This window comes from Schistocerca americana, chromosome X, assembly GCF_021461395.2.
Source record: "Schistocerca americana isolate TAMUIC-IGC-003095 chromosome X, iqSchAmer2.1, whole genome shotgun sequence".
Lineage (NCBI taxonomy): Eukaryota > Metazoa > Arthropoda > Insecta > Orthoptera > Acrididae > Schistocerca > Schistocerca americana.
In genome coordinates, this window is record NC_060130.1 from 82169661 (window position 1) to 82191474 (window position 21814).

Sequence of the window (21814 nt, forward strand, 5' to 3'; positions counted from 1 at the left end):
TCTAACTCTCTATGATTTGAACCTCTCCTGTGAGTCCAGTTTTAGATTCCGATGCTTCACTTCAGGTTTACTGTATCCCTTGGACCCTCTCATTGACGATGGAACACATAAATTGCATCTGAATATAATACAAAAGGCACAATGCCGACTTAAGTACAAGAGGACTGACACTCTAACTCTCTATGATTGGAACCTCTCCTGTGAGTCCAGTTTTAGATTCCGATGCTTCACTTCAGGTTTACTGTATCCCTTGGACCTTCTTATTGACGATGAAACACAGAAATTGCACCCGAATTTAATACAAAAGGCACAATGCCGACTTAAGTACAAGAGGACTGACACTCTAACTCTCTATGATTTGAACCTCTCCTGTGAGTCCAGTTTTAGATTCCGATGCTTCACTTCAGGTTTACTGTATACCTTGGACCTTCATATTGACGATGAAACACAGAAATCGCATCCGAATTTAATACAAAAGGCACAATGCCGCCTTAAGTACAAGAGGACTGACACTCTAACTCTCTATGATTTGAATCTCTCCTGTGAGTCCAGTTTTAGTTTCCGATGCTTCACTTCAGGTTTACTGTATCCCTTGGACCTTCTTATTGACGATGAAACACAGAAATTGCATCCGAATTTAATACAAAAGGCACAATGCCGACTTAAGTACAAGAGGACTGACACTCTAACTCTCTGTGTTTTGAACCTCTCCTGTGAGTCCAGTTATAGATTCCGATGCTTCACTTCAGGTTTACTGTATCCATTGGACCTTCTTATTGACGATGAAACACAGAAATTGCATCCGAATTTAATACAAAAGGCACAATGCCGACTTAAGTACAAGAGGACTGACACTCTAACTTTCTATGATTTGAACCTCTCCTGTGAGTCCAGTTTTAGATTCCGATGCTTCACTTCAGGTTTACTGTATCCGTGGGACCTTGTTACTGACGATGAAACTTAGTAATTGCATTCCAATTTAATACAAAAGCACAATGCCGACTTAAGTACAAAAGGACTGACACTCTACCTCTCTATGATTTGAACCTCTCCTGTGAGTCCTGTTTTAGATTCCGATGCTTCACTTGAGGTTTACTGTATCCCTTGGACCTTCTTATTGACGATGAAACACAGAAATTGCATCCGAATTTAATACAAAAGGCACAATGCCGACTTAAGTACAAGAGGACTGACACTCTAACTTTCTATGATTTGAACCTCTCCTGTGAGTCCAGTTTTAGATTCCGATGCTTCACTTCAGGTTTACTGTATCCGTGGGACCTTGTTACTGACGATGAAACACAGTAATTGCATTCCAATTTAATACAAAAGCACAATGCCGACTTAAGTACAAAAGGACTGACACTCTAACTCTCTATGATTTGAACCTCTCCTGTGAGTCCAGTTTTAGATTCCGATGCTTCACTTCAGGTTTACTGTATCCGTGGGACCTTGTTACTGACGATGAAACACAGTAATTGCATTCCAATTTAATACAAAAGCACAATGCCGACTTAAGTACAAAAGGACTGACACTCTAACTCTCTATGATTTGAACCTCTCCTGTGAGTCCAGTTTTAGATTCCGATGCTTCACTTCAGGTTTACTGTATCCTTTGGACCTTCTTATTGACGATGAAACACAGAAATTGCACCCGAATTTAATACAAAAGGCACAATGCCGCCTTAAGTACAAGAGGACTGACACTCTAACTCTCTATGATTTGAATCTCTCCTGAGAGTCCAGTTTTAATTTCCGATGCTTCACGTCAGGTTTACTGTATCCCTTGGACCTTCTTATTGACGATGAAACACAGAAATTGCATCCGAATTTAATACAAAAGGCACAATGCCGACTTAAGTACAAGAGGACTGACACTCTAACTCTCTGTGTTTTGAACCTCTCCTGTGAGTCCAGTTAAAGATTCCGATGCTTCACTTCAGGTTTACTGTATTTCTTGGACCTTCTTATTGACGATGAAACATGGAAATTGCATCCGAATTTAATACAAAAGGAACAATGCAGACTTAAGTACAAGAGGACTGACACTCTAATTTTCTATGATTTGAACCTCTCCTGTGAGTCCAGTTTTAGATTCCGATGCTTCACCTCAGGTTTACTGTATCCCTTGGACCTTCTTATTGACGTTGAAACACAGAAATTGCGTCCGAATTTAATTCAAAAGGCATAATGCCGACTTATGTACAAGAGGACTGACACTCTAACTCTCTATGAATTAAACCTCTCCTGTGAGTCCAGTATTAGATTCCGATGCTTCACTACAGGTTTACGGTATCCCTTGGACCTTCTCATTGACGATGAAACGAAGAAATTGCATCCGAATTTAATACAAAGGGCACAATGCCGACTTAAGTACAAGAGGATTGACACTCTAACTCTCTATGATTTGAACCTCTCCTGTGAGTCCAGTTTTAGATTCCGATGCTTCACTTCAGGTTTACTGTATACCTTGGACCTTCATATTGACGATGAAACACAGAATTTGCATCCGAATTTAATGCAAAAGGCACAATGCCGACTTAAGTACAAGGGGACTGACACTCTAACTCTCTATGATTTGAATCTCTCCTGTGAGTCCAGTTTTAGTTTCCGATGCTTCACTTCAGGTTTACTGTATCCCTTGGACCTTCTTATTGACGATGAAACACAGAAATTGCATCCGAATTTAATACGAAAGGCACAATGCCGACTTAAGTACAAGTGGACTGACACACTAACTTTCTATGATTTGAACCTCTCCTGTGAGTCCTGTTTTAGATTCCGATGCTTCACTTCAGGTTTACTGTATCCGTGGGACCTTGTTATTGACGATGAAACAAAGAAATTGCAACCGAATTTAATACAAAAGCACAATGCCGACTTAAGTACAAAAGGACTGACACTCTAACTCTCTATGATTTGAACCTCTCCTGTGAGTCCAGTTTTAGATTCCGATGCTTCACTTCAGGTTTACTGTATCCCTTGGTCCTTCTTATTGACGATGAAACACAGAAATTGCATCCGAATTTAATACAAAAGGCACAATGCCGACTTAAGTACAAGAGGACTGACACTCTAACTCTCTATGATTTGAACCTCTCCTGTGAGTCCAGTTTTAGATTCCGATGCTTCACTTCAGGTTTACTGTATCCGTTGGACCTTCTTATTGACGATGAAACACAGAAATTGCATCCGAATTTAATACAAAAGGCACAATGCCGACTTAAGTACAAGAGGACTGACACTCTAACTTTCTATGATTTGAATTTCTCCTGTGAGTCCAGTTTTAGATTCCGATGCTTCACTTCAGGTTTACTGTATCCCTTGGACCTTCCTATTGTCGATGAAACACAGAAATTGCATCCGAATTTAATACAAAAGGCACAATGCCGACTTAAGTACAAGAGGACTGACACTTTAACTTTCTATGATTTGAACCTCTCCTGTGAGTCCAGTTTTAGATTCCGATGCTTCACTTCACGTTTACTGTATCCGTGGGACCTTGTTATTGACGATGAAACACAGAAATTGCATCCGAATGTAATACTAAAGCACAATGCCGACTTAAGTACACAAGGACTGACACTCTAACTTTCAATGATTTGAACCTCTCCTGTGAGTCCCGTTTTAGATTCCGATGCTTCACCTCTGGTTTACTGTTTCCCTTGGACCTTCTTATTGACGTTGAAACACAGAAATTGCATCCGAATTTAATACAAAAGGCATAATGCCGACTTATGTACAAGAGGACTGACACTCTAACTCTCTATGAATTAAACCTCTCCTGTGAGTCCAGTATTAGATTCCGATGCTTCACTTCAGGTTTACTGTATCCCTTGGACCTTCTTATTGACGATGAAACACAGAAATTGCATCCGAATTTAATACAAAAGGCACAATGCCGACTTAAGTACAAGAGGATTGACACTCCAACTCTCTATGATTTGAACCTCTCCTGTGAGTCCAGTTTTTGATTCCGATGCTTCACTTCAGGTTTACTGTATCACTTGGACCTTCTTATTGACGGTGAAACACAGAAATTGCATCCGAATTTAAAACAGGAGGCACAATGCCGACTTAAGTACAAGAGGACTGACACTCTAACTCTCTATGATTTGAACCTCTCCTGTGAGTCCAGTTTTAGATTCCGATGCTTCACTTCAGGTTTACTGTATCCCTTGGACCTTCTTATTGCCAGTGAAACACAGAAATTGCATCCGAATTTAATACAAAAGGCACAATGCCGACTTGAGTACAAGAGGACTGACACTCTAACTCTCTATGGTTTGAACCTCACCTGTGAGACCACTTTTAGATTCCATTGCTTCACTTCAGGTTTACTGTATCCCTTGCACCTTCTTAATGACGTTGGAACACAAAAATTGCATCCGAATTCAATACAAAAGGCACAATGCCGATTTACGTACAAGAGGACTGACACTCTAACTTTCTATGATTTGAACCTCTCCTGTGAGTCCAGTTTTAGATTCCGATGCTTCACTTCAGGTTTACTGTATCCGTGGGACCTTGTTATTGACGATGAAACACAGTAATTGCATTCCAATTTAATACAAAAGCACAATGCCGACTTAAGTACAAAAGAACTGACACTCTAACTCTCTATGATTTGAACCTTTCCTGTGAGTCCTGTTTTAGATTCCGATGCTTCACTTCAGGTTTACTGTATCCCTGAGACCTTCTTATTGACGATGAAACACAGAAATTGCATCCGAATATAATACAAAAGGCACAATGCCCACTTAAGTAAAAGAGGCCTGACACTCTAACTCTTTATGATTTGAACCTCTCCTGTGAGTGCGGTTTTAGATTCCGATGCTTCACTTCAGGTTTACTGTATCACTTGGACCTTCTTATTGACGATGAAACACACAGATTGCATCCGAATTTAATACAGAAGGCACAATGGCGACTTAAGTACAAGAGGACTGACACTCTAACTCTCTATGATTTGAACCTCTCCTGTGAGTCCAGTTTTAGATTCCGATGCTTCACTTCAGGTTTACTGTATCCCTTGGACCTTCTTATTGCCAGTGAAACACAGAAATTGCATCCGAATTGAATACAAAAGGCACAATGCCGACTTAAGTACAAGAGGACTGACACTCAACTCTGTATGGTTTGAATATCTCCGGTGAGACCACTTTTAGATTCCATTGCTTCACTTCAGGTTTACTGTATCCCTTGGACCTTCTTATTGACGATGGAACACAAAAATTGCATCCGAATTTAATACAAAAGGCACAATGCCGATTTAAGTACAAGAGGACTGACACTCTAACTTTCTATGATTTGAACCTCTCCTGTGAGTCCAGTTTTAGATTCCGATGCTTCACTTCAGGTTTACTGTGTCCGTGGGACCTTGTTATTGACGATGAAACACAGAAATTGCATCCGAATTTAATACAAAACCACAATGCCGACTGAAGTACAAAAGGACTGACACTCTAACTCTCTATGATCTGAACCTCTCCTGTGAGTCCAGTTTTAGATTCCGATGCTTCACTTCAGGTTTACTGTATCCATTGGACCCTCTTCTTGACGATGGAACACAGAAATTGCATCCGAATGTAATACAAAGGGCACAATGCCGACTTAAATACAAGAGGACTGACACTCTAACTCTCTATGATTGGAACCTCTCCTGTGAGTCCAGTTTTAGACTCCGATGCTTCACTTCAGGTTTACTGTATACGTTGGACCTTCATATTGACGATGAAACACAGAAATCGCATCCGAATTTAATACAAAAGGCACAATGCCGTCTTAAGTACAAGAGGACTGACACTCTAACTCTCTATGATTTGAATCTCTCCTGTGAGTCCAGTTTTATATTCCGATGCTTCACTTCAGGTTTACTGTATACCTTGGACTTTCATATTGATGATGAAACACAGAATTCGCATCCGAATTTAATACAAAAGGCACAATGCCGACTTAAGTGTAAGGGGACTGACACTCTAACTCTCTATGATTTGAATCTCTCCTGTGAGTCCAGTTTTAGTTTCCGATGCTTCACTTCAGGTTTACTGTATCCCTTGGACCTTCTTATTGACGATGAAACACAGAAATTGCATCCGAATTTAATACGAAAGGCACAATGCCGACTTAAGTACAAGAGGACTGACACTCTAACTTTCTATGATTTGAACCTCTCCTGTGAGTCCAGTTTTAGATTCCGATGCTTCACTTCAGGTTTACTGTATGCCTTGGACCTTCTTATTGACGATGAAACACAGAAATTGCATCCGAATTTAATACAAAAATCACAATGCCGACTTAAGTACAAGAGGATTGACACTCTAACTCTCTATGATTTGAACCTCTCCTGTGAGTCCAGTTTTTGATTCCGATGCTTCACTTCAGGTTTACTGTATCACTTGGTCCCTCTTATTGACGGTGAAACACAGAAATTGCATCCGAATTTAATACAAAAGGCACAATGCCGACTTAAGTACAAGAGGACTGACACTCTAACTCTCTATGTTTTGAACCACTCCTGTGAGTCCAGTTTTAGATTCCGATGCTTCACTTCAGGTTCACTGTATCCCTTGGACCTTCTTATTGACTATGGCACACAAAAATTGCATCCGAATTTAATACAAAAGGCACAATGCCGATTTAAGTACAAGAGGACTGACACTCTAACTTTCTATGGTTTGAACCTCTCCTGTGAGTCCAGTTTTAGATTCCGATGCTTCACTTCAGGTTTACTGTATCCGTGGGACCTTGTTATTGACGATGAAACACAGAAATTGCATCCGAATTTAATACAAAACCACAATGCCGACTTAAGTACAAAAGGACTGACACTCTAACACTCTATGATCTGAACCTCTCCTGTGAGTCCAGTTTTAGATTCCGATGCTTCACTTCAGGTTTACTGTATCCCTTGGACCCTCTTATTGACGATGGAACGCAGAAATTGCATCCGAATGTAATACAAAAGGCACAATGCCGACTTAAGTACAAGAGGACTGACACTCTAACTCTCTATGATTGGAACCTCTCCTGTGAGTCCGGTTTTAGACTCCGATGCTTCACTCCAGGTTTACTGTATACGTTGGACCTTCATATTGACGATGAAACATAGAAATCGCATCCGAATTTAATACTAAAGGCACAATGCCGACTTAAGTACAAGAGGACTGACACTCTAACTCTCTATGATTTGAATCTCTCCTGTGAGGCCACTTTTAGTTTCCGATGCTTCACTTCAGGTTTATTGTATTCCTTGGATCTTCTTATTGACGATGAAACACAGAAATTGCATCCGAATTTAATACAAAAGGCACAATGCCGACTTAAGTACAAGAGGACTGACACTCTAACTCTCTGTGTCTTGAACCTCTCCTGTGAGTCCAGTTATAGATTCCGATGCTTCACTTCAGGTTTACTGTATTTCTTGGACATTCTTATTGACGATGAAACATAGAAATTGCATCCGAATTTAATACCAAAGGCACAATGCCGACTTAAGTACAAGAGGACTGACACTCTAACATTCTATGATTTGAACCTCTCCTGTGAGTCCAGTTTTAGATTCCGGTGCTTCACTTCGGGTTTACTGTATCCGTGGGACCTTGTTATTGACGATGAAACACAGTAAATGCATTCCAATTTAATACAAAAGCACAATGCCGACTTCAGTACAAAAGGACTGACACTCTAACTCTCTATGATTTGAACCTATCCTGTGAGTCCTGTTTTAGATTCCGATGCTTCACTTCAGGTTTACTGTATCCCTTGGACCTTCATATTGACGATGAAACACAGAAATAGCATCCGAATTTAATACAAAAGGCACAATGCCGACTTAAGTACAAGAGGAGTGTCACTCTAACTTTCTATGATTTGAACCTCTCCTGTGAGTCCAGTTTTAGATTCCGATGCTTCACTTCAGGTTTACTGTATCCGTGGGACCTTGTTATTGACGATGAAACACAGAAATTGCATCCGAATTTAATACAAAAGCACAATGCCGAATTAAGTACAAAAGGACTGACACTCTAACTCTCTATGATTTGAACCTCTCCTGTGAGTCCGGTTTTAGATTCCGATGCTTCACTTCAGGTTTACTGTATACCTTGGTCCTTCTTATTGACGATGAAACACAGAAATTGCATCCGAATTTAATACAAAAGGCACATTGCCGACTTAAGTACAAGAGGACTGACACTCTAACTTTCTATGATTTGAACCTCTCCTGTGAGTCCAGTTTTAGATTCCGATGCTTCACTTCAGGTTTACTGTATCCGTGGGACCTTGTTATTGACGATGAAACACAGAAATCGCATCCGAATTTAATACAAAAGGCACAATGCCGACTTAAGTACAAAAGGACTGACACTCTAACTCTCAATGATTTGAACCTCTCCTGTGAGTCCAGTTTTAGATTCCGATGCTTCACTTCAGGTTTACTGTATACCTTGGACCTTCATATTGACGATGAAACACAGAAATCGCATCCGAATTTAATACAAAAGGCACAATGGCGACTTAAGTACAAGAGGACTGACACTCTAACTCTCTATGATTTGAATCTGTCCTGTGAGTTTAGTTTTAGTTTCCGATGCTTCACTTCAGGTTTACTGTATCCCTTCGACCTTCTTATTGACGATGAAACACAGAAATTGCATCCGAATTTAATACAAAAGGCACAATGCCGACTTAAGTACACGAGGACTGACACTCTAACTCTCTGTGTTTTGAACCTCTCCTGTGAGTCCAGTTATAGATTCCGATGCTTCACTTCAGGTTTACTGTATTTCTTGGACCTTCTTATTGACTACGAAACATAGAAATTGCATCCGATTTTAATACAAAAGGCACAATGCCGACTTAAGTACAAGAGGACTGACACTCTAACTTTCTATGATTTGAACCTCTCCTGTGAGTCCAGTTTTAGATTCCGATGCTTCACTTCAGGTGTACTGTATCCGTTGGACCTTGATATTGACGATGAAACACAGTAATTGCATTCCACTTTAATACAAAAGCACAATGCCGACTTAAGTACAAAAGGACTGACACTCTAACTCTCTATGATTTGAACCTTTCCTGTGAGTCCTGTTTTAGATTCCGATGCTTCACTTCAGGTTTACTGTATCCCTTGGACCTTCTTATTGACGATGAAACACAGAAATTGCATCCGAATTTAATACAGAAGGCACAATGGCGACCTAAGTACAAGAGGACTGACACTCTAACTCTCTATGATTTGAACCCCTCCTGTGAGTCCAGTTTTAGATTCCGATGCTTCACTTCAGGCTTACTGTATCCCTTGGACCTTCTTATTGCCAGTGAAACACAGAAATTGCATCCGAATTTAATACAAAAGGCACAATGCCGACTTAAGTACAAGAGGACTGACACTCTAACTCTCTATGGTTTGAACCTCTCCTGTGAGACCACTTTTAGATTCCATTGCTTCACTCCAGGTTTACTGTATCCCTTGGACCTTCTTATTGACGATGGAACACAAAAAATGCATCCGAATTTAATACAAAAGGCACAATGCCGACTTAAGTACAAGAGGACTGACACTCTAACTTTCTATGATTTGAACCTCTCCTGTGAGTCCAGTTTTAGATTCCGATGCTTCACTTTAGGTTTACTGTATCCCTTGGACCCTCTTATTGACGATGGAACACATAAATTGCATCCGAATATAATACAAAAGGCACAATGCCGACTTAAGTACAAGAGGACTGACACTCTAACTCTCTATGATTGGAACCTCTCCTGCGAGTCCAGTTTTAGATTCCGATGCTTCACTTCAGGTTTAATGTATCCCTTGGACCTTCTTATTGACGATGAAACACAGAAATTGCACCCGAATTTAATACAAAAGGCACAATGCCGACTTAAGTACAAGAGGACTGACACTCTAACTCTCTATGATTTGAACCTCTCCTGTGAGTCCAGTTTTAGATTCCGATGCTTCACTTCAGGTTTACTGTATACCTTGGACCTTCATATTGACGATGAAACACAGAAATCGCATCCGAATTTAATACAAAAGGCACAATGCCGCCTTAAGTACAAGAGGACTGACACTCTAACTCTCTATGATTGGAACCTCTCCTGTGAGTCCAGTTTTAGATTCCGATGCCTCACTTCAGGTTTACTGTATCCCTTGGACCTTCTTATTGACGATGAAACACAGAAATTGCACCCGAATTTAATACAAAAGGCACAATGCCGACTTAAGTACAAGAGGACTGACACTCTAACTCTCTATGATTTGAACCTCTCCTGTGAGTCCAGTTTTAGATTCCGATGCTTCACTTCAGGTTTACAGTCTACCTTGGACCTTCATATTGACGATGAAACACAGAAATCGCATCCGAATTTAATACAAAAGGCACAATGCCGCCTTAAGTACAAGAGGACACACACTCTAACTCTCTATGATTTGAACCCCTCCTGTGAGTCCAGTTTTAGATTCCGATGCTTCACTTCAGGTTTACTGTATCCGTGGGACCTTGTTATTGACGATGAAACACAGTAATTGAATTCCAATTTAATACAAAAGCACAATGCCGACTTAAGTACAAAAGGACTGACACTCTAACTCTCTATGATTTGAACCTTTCCTGTGAGTCCTGTTTTAGATTCCGATGCTTCACTTCAGGTTTACTGTATCCCTTGGACCTTCTTATTGACGATGAAACACAGAAATTGCATCCGAATTTAATACAAATGGCACAATGCCGACTTAAGTAAAAGAGGACTGACACTCTAACTCTTTATGATTTGAACCTCCCCTGTGAGTGCGGTTTTAGATTCCGATGCTTCACTTCAGGTTTACTGTTTTCGTGGGACCTTGTTATTGACGATGAAACACAGAGATTGCATCCGAATTTAATACAGAGGGCACATTGGCGACCTAAGTACAAGAGGACTGACACTCTAACTCTCTATGATTTGAACCCCTCCTGTGAGTCCAGTTTTAGATTCCGATGCTTCACTTCAGGTTTACTGTATCCCTTGGACCTTCTTATTGCCAGTGAAACACAGAAATTGCATCCGAATTTAATACAAAAGGCACAATGCCGACTTAAGTACAAGAGGACTGACACTCTAACTCTCTATGGTTTGAACCTCTCCTGTGGCACCACTTTTAGATTCCATTGCTTCACTTCAGGTTTACTGTATCCGTGGGACCTTGTTATTGACGAAGAAACACAGAAATTGCATCCGAATTTTATACAAAAGCACAATGCCGACTTAAGTACAAAAGGACTGACACTCTAACTCTCTACGATTTGAACCTCTCCTGTGAGTCCAGTTTTAGATTCCGATGCTTCACTTCAGGTTTACTGTATCCGTTGGACCCTCTTATTGACGATGGAACACATAAATTGCATCCGAATATAATACAAAAGGCACAATGCCGACTTAAGTACAAGAGGACTGACACTCTAACTCTCTATGATTGGAACCTCTCCTGTGAGTCCAGTTTTAGATTCCGATGCTTCACTTCAGGTTTACTGTATCCCTTGGACCTTCTTATTGACGATGAAACACAGAAATTGCACCCGAATTTAATACAAAAGGCACAATGCCGACTTAAGTACAAGAGGACTGACACTCTAACTCTCTATGATTTGAACCTCTCCTGTGAGTCCAGTTTTAGATTCCGATGCTTCACTTCAGGTTTACTGTATACATTGGACCTTCATATTGACGATGAAACACAGAAATCGCATCCGAATTTAATACAAAAGGCACAATGCCGCCTTAAGTACAAGAGGACTGACACTCTAACTCTCTATGATTTGAATCTCTCCTGAGAGTCCAGTTTTAGTTTCCGATGCTTCACGTCAGGTTTACTGTATCCCTTGGACCTTCTTATTGACGATGAAACACAGAAATTGCATCCGAATTTAATACAAAAGGCACAATGCCGACTTAAGTACAAGAGGACTGACACTCTAACTCTCTGTGTTTTGAACCTCTCCTGCGAGTCCAGTTAAAGATTCCGATGCTTCACTTCAGGTTTACTGTATTTCTTGGACCTTCTTATTGACGATGAAACATAGAAATTGCATCCGAATTTAATACAAAAGGCACAATGCCGACTTAAGTACAAGAGGACTGACACTCTAACTTTCTATGATTTGAACCTCTCCTGTGAGTCCAGTTTTAGATTCCGATGCTTCACTTCAGGTTTACTGTATCCGTGGGACCTTGTTACTGACGATGAAACACAGTAATTGCATTCCAATTTAATACAAGAGCACAATGCCGACTTAAGTACAAAAGGACTGACACTCTAACTCTCTATGATTTGAACCTCTCCTGTGAGTCCTGTTTTAGATTCCGATGCTTCACTTGAGGTTTACTGTATCCCTTGGACCTTCTTATTGACGATGAAACACAGAAATTGCATCCGAATTTAATACAAAAGGCACAATGCCGACTTAAGTACAAGAGGACTGACACTCTAACTCTCTATGATTTGAACCTCTCCTGTGAGTTCAGTTTTAGATTCCGATGCTTCACTTCAGGTTTACTGTATCCCTTGGACCTTCTTATTGACGATGGAACACAAAAAATGCATCCGAATTTAATACAAAAGGCACAATGCCGATTGAAGTACAAGAGGACTGACACTCTAACTTTCTATGATTTGAACCTCTCCTGTGAGTCCAGTTTTAGATTCCGATGCTTCACTTCAGGTTTACTGTATCCGTGGGACCTTGTTATTGACGATGAAACACAGAAATTGCATCCGAATTTTATACAAAAGCACAATGCCGACTTAAGTACAAAAGGACTGACACTCTAACTCTCTATGATTTGAACCTCTCCTGTGAGTCCAGTTTTAGATTCCGATGCTTCACTTCAGGTTTACTGTATCCCTTGGACCCTCTCATTGACGATGGAACACATAAATTGCATCTGAATATAATACAAAAGGCACAATGCCGACTTAAGTACAAGAGGACTGACACTCTAACTCTCTATGATTGGAACCTCTCCTGTGAGTCCAGTTTTAGATTCCGATGCTTCACTTCAGGTTTACTGTATCCCTTGGACCTTCTTATTGACGATGAAACACAGAAATTGCACCCGAATTTAATACAAAAGGCACAATGCCGACTTAAGTACAAGAGGACTGACACTCTAACTCTCTATGATTTGAACCTCTCCTGTGAGTCCAGTTTTAGATTCCGATGCTTCACTTCAGGTTTACTGTATACCTTGGACCTTCATATTGACGATGAAACACAGAATTCGCATCCGAATTTAATACAAAAGGCACAATGCCGCCTTAAGTACAAGAGGACTGACACTCTAACTCTCTATGATTTGAATCTCTCCTGTGAGTCCAGTTTTAGTTTCCGATGCTTCACTTCAGGTTTACTGTATCCCTTGGACCTTCTTATTGACGATGAAACACAGAAATTGCATCCGAATTTAATACAAAAGGCACAATGCCGACTTAAGTACAAGAGGACTGACACTCTAACTCTCTGTGTTTTGAACCTCTCCTGTGAGTCCAGTTATAGATTCCGATGCTTCACTTCAGGTTTACTGTATCCCTTGGACCTTCTTATTGACGATGAAACACAGAAATTGCATCCGAATTTAATACAAAAGGCACAATGCCGACTTAAGTACAAGAGGACTGACACTCTAACTTTCTATGATTTGAACCTCTCCAGTGAGTCCAGTTTTAGATTCCGATGCTTCACTTCAGGTTTACTGTATCCGTGGGACCTTGTTACTGACGATGAAACACAGTAATTGCATTCCAATTTAATACAAAAGCACAATGCCGACTTAAGTACAAAAGGACTGACACTCTAACTCTCTATGATTTGAACCTCTCCTGTGAGTCCTGTTTTAGATTCCGATGCTTCACTTGAGGTTTACTGTATCCCTTGGACCTTCTTATTGACGATGAAACACAGAAATTGCATCCGAATTTAATACAAAAGGCACAATGCCGACTTAAGTACAAGAGGACTGACACTCTAACTTTCTATGATTTGATCCTATCCTGTGAGTCCGGTTTTAGATTCCGATGCTTCACTTCAGGTTTACAGTATCCGTGGGACCTTGTTATTGACGATGAAACACAGAAATTGCATCCGAATTTAATACAGAAGGCACAATGCCGACTTAAGTACAAGAGGACTGACACTCTAACTCTCTATGATTTGAACCTCTCCTGTGAGTTCAGTTTTAGATTCCGATGCGTCACTTCAGGTTTACTGTATCCCTTGGACCTTCTTATTGACGATGGAACACAAAAAATGCATCCGAATTTAATACAAAAGGCATAATGCCGATTGAAGTACAAGAGGACTGACACTCTAACTTTCTATGATTTGAACCTCTCCTGTGAGTCCAGTTTTAGATTCCGATGCTTCACTTCAGGTTTACTGTATCCGTGGGACCTTGTTATTGACGATGAAACACAGAAATTGCATCCGAATTTTATACAAAAGCACAATGCCGACTTAAGTCCAAAAGGACTGACACTCTAACACTCTATGATTTGAACCTCTCCTGTGAGTCCAGTTTTAGATTCCGATGCTTCACTTCAGGTTTACTGTATCCGTGGGACCTTGTTATTGACGATGAAACACAGTAATTGCATTCCAATTTAATACAAGAGCACAATGCCGACTTAAGTACAAAAGGACTGGCACTCTAACTCTCTATGATTTGAACCTCTCCTGTGAGTCCTGTATTAGATTCCGATGCTTCACTTGAGGTTTACTGTATCCCTTGGACCTTCTTATTGACGATGAAACACAGAAATTGCATCCGAATTTAATACAAAAGGCACAATGCCGACTTAAGTACAAGAGGACTGACACTCTAACTCTCTATGATTTGAACCTCTCCTGTGAGTTCAGTTTTAGATTCCGATGCTTCACTTCAGGTTTACTGTATCCCTTGGACCTTCTTATTGACGATGGAACACAAAAAATGCATCCGAATTTAATACAAAAGGCACAATGCCGATTGAAGTACAAGAGGACTGACACTCTAACTTTCTATGATTTGAACCTCTCCTGTGAGTCCAGTTTTAGATTCCGATGCTTCACTTCAGGTTTACTGTATCCGTGGGACCTTGTTATTGACGATGAAACACAGAAATTGCATCCGAATTTTATACAAAAGCACAATGCCGACTTAAGTACAAAAGGACTGACACTCTAACTCTCTATGATTTGAACCTCTCCTGTGAGTCCAGTTTTAGATTCCGATGCTTCACTTCAGGTTTACTGTATCCCTTGGACCCTCTCATTGACGATGGAACACATAAATTGCATCTGAATATAATACAAAAGGCACAATGCCGACTTAAGTACAAGAGGACTGACACTCTAACTCTCTATGATTGGAACCTCTCCTGTGAGTCCAGTTTTAGATTCCGATGCTTCACTTCAGGTTTACTGTATCCCTTGGACCTTCTTATTGACGATGAAACACAGAAATTGCACCCGAATTTAATACAAAAGGCACAATGCCGACTTAAGTACAAGAGGACTGACACTCTAACTCTCTATGATTTGAACCTCTCCTGTGAGTCCAGTTTTAGATTCCGATGCTTCACTTCAGGTTTACTGTATACCTTGGACCTTCATATTGACGATGAAACACAGAAATCGCATCCGAATTTAATACAAAAGGCACAATGCCGCCTTAAGTACAAGAGGACTGACACTCTAACTCTCTATGATTTGAATCTCTCCTGTGAGTCCAGTTTTAGTTTCCGATGCTTCACTTCAGGTTTACTGTATCCCTTGGTCCTTCTTATTGACGATGAAACACAGAAATTGCATCCGAATTTAATACAAAAGGCACAATGCCGACTTAAGTACAAGAGGACTGACACTCTAACTCTCTGTGTTTTGAACCTCTCCTGTGAGTCCAGTTATAGATTCCGATGCTTCACTTCAGGTTTACTGTATCCCTTGGACCTTCTTATTGACGATGAAACACAGAAATTGCATCCGAATTTAATACAAAAGGCACAATGCCGACTTAAGTACAAGAGGACTGACACTCTAACTTTCTATGATTTGAACCTCTCCTGTGAGTCCAGTTTTAGATTCCGATGCTTCACTTCAGGTTTACTGTATCCGTGGGACCTTGTTACTGACGATGAAACACAGTAATTGCATTCCAATTGAATACAAAAGCACAATGCCGACTTAAGTACAAAAGGACTGACACTCTAACTCTCTATGATTTGAACCTCTCCTGTGAGTCCTGTTTTAGATTCCGATGCTTCACTTGAGGTTTACTGTATCCCTTGGACCTTCTTATTGACGATGAAACACAGAAATTGCATCCGAATTTAATACAAAAGGCACAATGCCGACTTAAGTACAAGAGGACTGACACTCTAACTTTCTATGATTTGATCCTATCCTGTGAGTCCGGTTTTAGATTCCGATGCTTCACTTCAGGTTTACAGTATCCGTGGGACCTTGTTATTGACGATGAAACACAGAAATTGCATCCGAATTTAATGCAGAAGGCACAATGCCGACTTAAGTACAAGAGGACTGACACTCTAACTCTCTATGATTTGAACCTCTCCTGTGAGTTCAGTTTTAGATTCCGATGCGTCACTTCAGGTTTACTGTATCCCTTGGACCTTCTTATTGACGATGGAACACAAAAAATGCATCCGAATTTAATACAAAAGGCATAATGCCGATTGAAGTACAAGAGGACTGACACTCTAACTTTCTATGATTTGAACCTCTCCTGTGAGTCCAGTTTTAGATTCCGACGCTTCACTTCAGGTTTACTGTATCCGTGGGACCTTGTTATTGACGATGAAACACAGAAATTGCATCCGAATTTTATACAAAAGCACAATGCCGACTTAAGTCCAAAAGGACTGACACTCTAACACTCTATGATTTGAACCTCTCCTGTGAGTCCAGTTTTAGATTCCGATGCTTCACTTCAGGTTTACTGTATCCGTGGGACCTTGTTATTGACGATGAAACACAGAAATTGCATCCGAATTTTATACAAAAGCACAATGCCGACTTAAGTCCAAAAGGACTGACACTCTAACACTCTATGATTTGAACCTCTCCTGTGAGTCCAGTTTTAGATTCCGATGCTTCACTTCAGGTTTACTGTATCCCTTGGACCTTCTTATTGACGATGAAACACAGAAATTGCACCCGAATTTAATACAAAAGGCACAATGCCGACTTAAGTACAAGAGGACTGACACTCTAACACTCTATGATTTGAACCTCTCCTGTGAACCCAGTTTTAGATTCCGATGCTTCACTTCAGGTTTACTGTATACCTTGGACCTTCATATTGACGATGAAACACAGAAATCGCATCCGAATTTAATACAAAAGGCACAATGCCGCCTTAAGTACAAGAGGACTGACACTCTAACTCTCTATGATTTGAATCTCTCCCGTGAGTCCAGTTTTAGTTTTCGATGCTTCACTTCAGGTTTACTGTATCCCTTGGACCTTCTTATTGACGATGAAACACAGAAATTGCATCCGAATTTAATACAAAAGGCACAATGCCGACTTAAGTACAAGAGGACTGACACTCTAACTCTCTGTGTTTTGAACCTCTCCTGTGAGTCCAGTTATAGATTCCGATGCTTCACTTCAGGTTTACTGTATCCCTTGGACCTTCTTATTGACGATGAAACACAGAAATTGCATCCGAATTTAATACAAAAGGCACAATGCCGACTTAAGTACAAGAGGACTGACACTCTAACTTTCTATGATTTGAACCTCTCCTGTGAGTCCAGTTTTAGATTCCGATGCTTCACTTCAGGTTTACTGTATCCGTGGGACCTTGTTACTGACGATGAAACACAGTAATTGCATTCCAATTTAATACAAAAGCACAATGCCGACTTAAGTACAAAAGGACTGACACTCTAACTCTCTATGATTTGAACCTCTCCTGTGAGTCCTGTTTTAGATTCCGATGCTTCACTTGAGGTTTACTGTATCCCTTGGACCTTCTTATTGACGATGAAACACAGAAATTGCATCCGAATTTAATACAAAAGGCACAATGCCGACTTAAGTACAAGAGGACTGACACTCTAACTTTCTATGATTTGATCCTATCCTGTGAGTCCGGTTTTAGATTCCGATGCTTCACTTCAGGTTTACAGTATCCGTGGGACCTTGTTATTGACGATGAAACACAGAAATTGCATCCGAATTTAATACAGAAGGCACAATGCCGACTTAAGTACAAGAGGACTGACACTCTAACTCTCTATGATTTGAACCTCTCCTGTGAGTTCAGTTTTAGATTCCGATGCTTCACTTCAGGTTTACTGTATCCCTTGGACCTTCTTATTGACGATGAAACACAGAAATTGCATCCGAATTTAATACAAAAGGCACAATGCCGACTTAAGTACAAGAGGACTGACACTCTAACTTTCGTCGATCTGAACCTCTCCTGTGAGTCCAGTTTTAGATTCCGATGCTTCACTTCAGGTTTGCTGTATCCCTGTTACCTTGTTACTGACAATGAAACACAGAAATCGCATCCGAATTTAATACAAAAGCACAATGCCGACTTAAGTACAAAAGGACTGACACTCTGACTTTCAATGATTTGAACTTCTCCTGTGAGTCCCGTTTTAGATTCCGATGCTTCACCTCAGGTTTACTGTATCCCTTGGACCTTCTTATTGACGATGAAACACAGAAATTGCATCCGAATTTATTACAAAAGGCATAATGCCGACTTATGTACAAGAGGACTGACACTCGAACTCTCTATGATTTGAACCTCTCCTGTGAGTCCAGTATTAGATTCCTATGCTTCACTTCAGGTTTACTGTATCCGTGGAACCTTCTTATTGACGATGAAACACAGAAATTGCATCCGAATTTAATACAAAAGGCACAATGCCGACTTAAGTACAAGAGGACTGACACTCTAACTCTCTATGATTTGAACCTCTCCTGTGAGTCCAGTTTTAGATTCCGATGCTTCACTTCAGGTTTACTGTATCCCTTGGACCTTCTTATTGACGATGAAACACAGAAATTGCATCCAAATTTAATACAAAAGGCACAATGCCGACTTAAGTACAAGAGGACTGACACTCTAACTTTCTATGATTTGAACCTATCCTGTGAGTCCGGTTTTAGATTCCGATGCTTCACTTCAGGTTTACAGTATCCGTGGGACCTTGTTATTGACGATGAAACACAGAAATTGCATCCGAATTTAATACAGAAAGCACAATGCCGACTTAACTACAAGAGGACTGACACTCTAACTCTCTATGATTTGAACCTCTCCTGTGAGTTCAGTCTTAGATTCCGATGCTTCACTTCAGGTTTACTGTATCCCTTGGACCTTCCTACTGACGATGAAACACAGAAATTGCATCCGCATTTAATACAAAAGGCACAATGCCGACTTAAGTACAAGAGGACTGACACTCTAACTTTCGTTGATTTGTACCTCTCCTGTGAGTCCAGTTTCAGATTCCGATGCTTCACTTCAGGTTTACTGTATCCGTGTTACCTTGTTATTGACAATGAAACTCAGAAATTGCATCCGAATTTAATACAAAAGCACAATGCCGACTTAAGTACAAAAGGACTGACACTCTAACTTTCAATGATTTGAACTTCTCCTGTGAGTCCCGTTTTAGATTCCGATGCTTCACCTCAGGTTTACTGTATCCCTTGGACCTTCTTATTGACGATGAAACACAGAAATTGCATCCGAATTTAATACAAAAGGCATAATGCCGACTTATGTACAAGAGGACTGACACTCGAACTCTCTACGATTTGAACCTCTCCTGTGAGTCCAGTATTAGTTTCCGATGCTTCACTTCAGGTTTACTGTATCCGTGGAACCTTCGTATTGACGATGAAACACAGAAATTGCATCCGAATTTAATACAAAAAACACAATGCCGACTTAAGTACAAGAGGACTGACACTCTAACTCTCTATGATTGGAACCTCTCCTGTGAGTCCAGTTTTAGATTCCGATGCTTCACTTCAGGTTCACTGTATCCCTTGGACCTTCTTATTGACGATGAAACACAGAAATTGCATCCGAATTTAATACAAAAGGCACAATGCCGACTTAAGTACAAGAGGACTGACACTCTAACTCTCTATGATTTGAACCTCTCCTGTGAGTCCAGTTTTAGATTCCGATGCTTCACTTCAGGTTTACTGTATTCCTTGGACCTTCTTATTGACGATGAAACACAGAAATCGCATCCGAATTTAATACAAAAGGCACAATGCCGACTTAAGTACAAGAGGTCTGACACTCCAACTCTCTATGATATGAATCTCTCCTGTGAGTCCAATTTTAGATTCCGATGCTTCACTTCAGGTTTACTGTATCCCTTGGACCTTCTTATTGACGATGAAACACAGAAATTGCATCCGATTTTAATACAAAAGGCACAATGCCGCCTTAAGTACAAGAGGACTGACACTCTAACTTTCTATGATTTGAACCTCTCCTGTGAGTCCAGTTTCAGATTCCGATGCTTCACTTCAGGTTAACTGTATCCCTTGGACATTCTTATTGACGATGAACCACAGATATTGCATCCGAATTTAATACAAATGGCACAATGCCGACTTAAGTACAAGAGGACTGACACTCAAACTCTCTATGATTTGAACCTCTCCTGTGAGACCAGTTTTAGATTCCATTGCTTCACTTCTGGTTTACTGTATCCCTTGGACCTTCTTATTGACGATGACACACAGAAATTGCATCCGAATTTAATACAAAAGGCACAATGCCGACTTAAGTACAAGAGGACTGACACACTAACTCTCTATGATCTGAACCTCTCCTGTGAGTCCAGTTTTGGATTCCGATGTTTCACTTCAGGTTTACTGTATCCCTTGGACCTTCTTATTGACGATGAAACACAGAAATTGCATCCGAATTTAATACAAAAGGCACAATGTCGACTTAAGTACAAGAAGACTGATACTCTAACTCTCTATGATTTGAACCTCTCCTATGTGTCCGCTTTTAGATTCCGATGCTTCACTTCAGGTTTACTGTATACCTTGGACCTTCATATTGACGATAAAACAAAGAAATTGCATCAGAATTAAATACAAAAGGCACAATGCCGACTTAAGTACAAGAGGACTGACACTCTAACTTTCTATGATTTGAACCTTTCCTGTGAGCCCAGTATTAGATTCCGATGCTTCACTTCAGGTTTACTGTGTCCCTTGGACCTTCTTATTGACGATGAAACACAGAAATTGCATCCGAAATTAATACAATAGGCACAATGCCGACTTAAGTACAAGAGGACTGACACTCTAACTTTCTATGATTTGAACCTCTCCTGTGAGTCCAGTTTTAGATTCGGATGTTTTACTTGAGGTTTACTGCATTCCTTGGACCTTCTTATTGACGATGAAACACATAAAATTGCTTGCGAATTTAATACAAAGGGCACAATGCCGACTTAGGTACAAGAGGACTGACACTCTAACTCTCGATGATTTGAACCTCTCCTGTGAGTCCAGTTTTAGATTCCGATGCGTCACTTCAGGTTTACTGTATCCCTTGGACCTTCTTATTGACGATGAAACACAGAAATTGCATCCGATTTTAATACAAAAGGCACAATGCCGCCTTAAGTACAAGAGGACTGACACTCTAACTTTCTATGATTTGAACCTCTCCTGTGAGTCCAGTTTCAGATTCCGATGCTTCACTTCAGGTTAACTGTATCCCTTGGACATTCTTATTGACGATGAAACACAGATATTGCATCCGA